We start from the raw sequence: 5,000 nt of genomic DNA, 5'->3' as shown, positions 1-5,000 counted from the left end.
AATAGACAGAGGATCGCTTTCCCCGCGGCAAAAAATTCAAGTTAGTATTGAAATTCAGTAAACGCGAAAACCTGTTTAGTTGTATAGAATTACTGAGGAACTTATCCTGTTTAGACGAGGGAGAGAGTGTGTTTGTATAGCCCGGCGCATCTGGCTGTCTATTTCTGTTTATTTGTCTATCTCCTTTTTATCTTTATTTTTTGTGTGTTCGTTATTTTTTTTTTTTTTTTTTCTCTCTTTCGATTTTTCTTTGTATTTTTCTTTTTCTTTCTCTCTCCATGTTTTTTTTTTTTTGTTGTTGTTGTTTTTTTCTCGTTTATTTTTCTTGTTCTTTTCTATAATTGTCAGCGTGTTTTTTTTTTTTTCCTTTTTTTTTTTTTTCTTCTTCTTCTTTTGTTTTTTCTCTCTCTGTCCATATCCTCTCACTTTTCTTCTTTTCTTTCTATTTCAATATACATATTTTCATCGAAGTCTATTATGTAGGTGACGTAAGAGATACGTCCTCGCACACGCACACACACACACACACACACACACACACACACACACACACACACACACACGCGCACACGCACACGCACACGCACACGCACACGCACACGCACACGCACACGCACACACACACACACACACATATAATAATGATAATAATAAAAACAAAAAAATAATAAATACATGAATAGATAACAAATCACAAATGAATAACAAAACACAAAAAAAAACATGAACAAAACAAAAAAAACAAAAATGAAGCGAATCCCAGAAATTCAGCCAAAAATTCGGATGGGAATTCGGGAACCAAATGCATCCGGCGTGAAATTCCTGCCGTTCGTCTGTTCCCGTTTGGTTTGAGCGCTAAAGAGGGCCTGAGGGAAGGAGGGAGGGAGGAAGGGAGGAGGGAAAGGAGGGAGGGAGGGAGGGAGGAAGGGAGGAGGGAAGGGAGGAAGGGAGGGAGGGAGGGAGGAAGGGAGGGAGGAGGAGAGAAGGGAGGGAGGGGGAGGGAGGGAGGAAGGGGGGAGGGAGGGAGGAGGGAAGGAAGGAAGGAGGGGGAGGGGGAGGGAGGAAGGGAGGGAGGGGGATGGGGAGGGAGGAAAGGAGGGAGGTGGGAGGGAGAGAGGGAGGGAGGGAGGAGAGAGGAGGGAAGGAAGGAAGGAAGGAAGGAAGGAGGGAGGGAGGGAGGGAAGGAAGGAAGGAAGGAAGGAAGGAAGGAAGGAAGGAAGGAGGGAAGGAGGGACGGAGGGAAGGAACGAACGAACGAACGAAAGATAGAAATAAAAAAAAAAAAGAGAAAAAGAGAAAGAAAGAAAAAAAAGAAAGAAAGAGAGAAAGAAGGAAGGAAGGAGGGAGGGGGAGGGGAGAAGGGAGGGAGGGAGGGAGGGAGGGAGGGAGGGAGGGAACGAACGGAAGAGGGAAGAGAGGGAGAGGAGAGGTAGATAGTGTAATTGGCAGTCTTTGTGATTCAAATGTTTTGGTTTATGCAAGATCCAAATGTTGCATTCTTTTCTACGGTTCTCTATTATTTAGATTATTTAAAATATGTAGATTAGTTATTCACACCAACTGAACTCTTTTTCTCTTTATTTGTGATTCAGATCCATTTCCGTTTTTCATTTCTTTCACTGAACATTATACATTCACAAATTTCCATTTTGTAATTTACGAAATTCTCGCATAGTTTGTATCTTTGTGTTTTGGTGCGAATAGGTAGCGCGTTATTTTCCCCGAGAGTGCGCCATGTTTGTGCAAAAGCGCGGGAAAATGTAAAAAAAAAAATCTTGAAGTTTTTGGAATTTTAGAAAATATGGATTTTAGCAACTAGGACGGCTTCGAAGGTTTATTTAAATTCACGTTTTTCTTTTTCTTTTTTCTGATGATACGCGTTGATGTTTGCTGAGAACCATTTCTTCATAAATATGGCAGAAAAAAAATGTTTGGTATTTTATGTAAGGGAATTACGCCCTTATGAAAAAATAATATTGTATATTTTATACTTCTTCCTCACTTACAGTAATTATTTTACATAACCTTTTTCCATATTCCAGGGAATTTATATAAAAAGGTAATATATGTTATGTAATGAGTTATTCTGTGTATCGAGGCTTATAGATAATGCTGCCTGTAATTCATTGAAAAAATATATATTTCTATACCATTTATCTAATTACTTAATAATTACATTTCATGTGTTTTTTTTTTTTTTGTTTTTTTTTTATTGAATGTTGTTTTACATTATGCTCTGGTGCGTTGTAATAGACAATTAGGCTGTTTTTCTAATAGATATATTCTCTCTCTCTCTCTCTCTCTCTCTCTCTCTCTCCCCCTCCCCCTCTCTCTTTCCCTCTCCCTCATTTCTTTCTCCCTTCCTCCTTCCCGCCCTATCCTCCCTCCTTTTTTTTCTCCCTCCCCGAAGAGTAAAAAAAAAAAATGCTGCCTCTGCACACTCTTCCTATAGCTCCCTCCGCCCTCTTCTCCCTTTTTCTCTCCGAACATGCAGAAAATTTCCGACGAAGGACATAACAGATGTCGGGGAGATGTAGGGGAGAGGGAAGGGAGGGAGGGAGGGAAGGGGAGGGAGGGAGGGAGGGAGGGAGGGAGGGAAGGAGGGGAGAGAGGAGGGAGGGAGGGAGGGAGTATTCCAAGAACTAGGGGTTGGAAGAAGAGAATGGAAGGGAGAGGGGAAGAAGAGGAAAGCGAAGGGAGAAGAGAAAGGGAGAAGGAAAAAAGAGGGATTATCGAGTCTTTGCTGAATCCGCAAATTAAAAGCCAATAGACAGATAAATAAATCCATTTTTGGAAATATCGTCAGGTGTTCGGGAAGAAAAAAAAAAGGCAAAGGGAAAAGTGGATGAAATAAAGGAATAAGAAGAGTTAACAACAAAATAAAAAATCAACAAAATACGTGTGTACGTGTGTGTGTGTGTGTGTGTGTTTGTGTGTGTGTGTGTGTGTGTGTGTGTGTGTGTGTGTGTGTGTGTGTGTGTGTGTGTGTGTGTCCGTGTGCATGCATGCGTGTACGTATCCCTAAATAAATACATACATATGATGGATTGCATGTACGCGTAATTCCTAAATAAACGTATGAGCACGTGTACGTATACCTAAATAAATGCATACATATGAGGGATTGCATGTACGCGTATTCCTAAATATACGTATGAGCACGTGTACGTATACCTAAATATATACATACATATGATGGATTGCATGTACGCGTATTCCTAAATATACGTATGAGCACGTGTCTACCTATACGGAAGGAAATGTCGATCCGCGCAGTCGAGGTGAAGCTCCTTTGTTCAGCCAGGGAGTGCGCGCGTGCCGACGCCCACGCGCCCGAGACTATGGGTTGCGAGAGAGAGAGGGAGAGGGAGAGGGAGAGGGAGAGGGAGAGGGAGAGGGAGAGAGGGGGGGGGAAACAGAGAGAGAGAGAGAGGGGGGGGGGTATGAGGGCAGGGGGAGGGGGGGGGAAAGGGAGGAAGGGAGAGAGGGAGAGGGAGGAAGGATGGGGAGAGCGGGGGAGGAAGGGGGAAGAGTAGGACGGGAGGAAGGGAGAGAGTAGGAAGGGAGGAAGGGGGAGGGAGGGATACGGGGGCAGGAAGAGAGAGAGAAGTGATGGGAGGAAGGGAAAGAGAAGGGGGGGGGGAGAACGACAGAACAAGGGAACGAGAGAACGACAGAACAAGGGAACGGGAGAACGAGAGAACAAGGGAACGAGAGAACGAGAGAACATGGGAACGACAGGACGAGAGAAAAGGACGGACAGAGGGAACGGGATAACGAGAGAATTATAGGACGAGAACGAGCAAACGAGAGGACAGCAGAACGATGGAAAGAGGAAACGAGTTACAGAAGAATGGGAGAACGACCGAACGAGAGGACGACCGAACAGGGGAACTAAGCGAGGGAACGGGAGAACGAGACAGTTGTGGAACGAGAGCGACCAAACGAGAGGACGGTAAAACGACCACCAAAAAAGGATAAGAGAGTCTGAGAAAACGGAAATACAGAACGAGCGAACGAGGGAACGACAACACGAGAGAACGAGAACACAAGAGTACGAGAGAACGGTTGAACGGCAGAACGAGGGAACTTGTGAACGAGAGAACGACAAAACGAGCGAACGAGGGAACAAGAGAACGATTGAACGAGAGGACAATGGAACGAGAGAACAACATAAAAATAGAACGATTGAATGACAGAACGGGGGAACCAGTGAATGAGAGAACGACAGACCGAGAGTCCAGCATCAAGCCTGAGAGAGAGAGAGAGAGACAGAGACAAAGAGAGAGAGCGAAAGAGACCGAGACAGAGAGAGAGAGAGCGAAAGAGACCGAGACAGAGAGAGAGAGAGCGAAAGAGACCGAGACAGAGAGAGAGAGCGAAAAAGTCCGAGACAGAGAGAAAGAGAGAGGGGAAATAGAGCGAAAGAGGAGATAGAGCGAAAGAGACCAAGACAGAGAGAGAGACCGAGACAGAGAGAGAGAGAGAGAGAGAGAGAGAGAGAGAGACAGAGACAGAGAGAGAGGGGGGGGGGGTAGAGAGAGAGAGGAGATAGAGCGAAAGAAGAGATACAGCGAAAGAGACCAAGACAGAGAGAGACAGAGAGAGAGAGAGCGCGCGCGAGAGAGAGAGAGAGCGAAAGAGACCGAGACAGACCGAGACAGAGACCGAGAGATAGAGAGAGAGAGCGAAAGAGACCGAGACAGAGATCGAGACAGACCGAGACAGAGACCGAGAGATAGAGAGAGAGAGAGGGGGAGAGAGCGAAAGAGATCAAAGACGAGAGCGAGAGCGCGATCGCGAACACACCAAGTCAATGCGCTAATGGGTCTGTTTTGCGAGAGTGTTTCCCCGCCCTGATGGGGAGATTAAGGGAGAAGGGAGATAACGAGAGATGGGAGAGAGGGTGATAATGATGGAGGAAGAGGAAACTGGTCGCTTGCTTCTCTACATGGTGGAGGGAAAGAGAGGGAGAGGGGGAGGGAAAGAGAGGGAGAGAG

Source organism: Penaeus chinensis, chromosome 3, assembly GCF_019202785.1.
Source record: "Penaeus chinensis breed Huanghai No. 1 chromosome 3, ASM1920278v2, whole genome shotgun sequence".
Lineage (NCBI taxonomy): Eukaryota > Metazoa > Arthropoda > Malacostraca > Decapoda > Penaeidae > Penaeus > Penaeus chinensis.
This window is presented reverse-complemented; position numbering follows the sequence as displayed.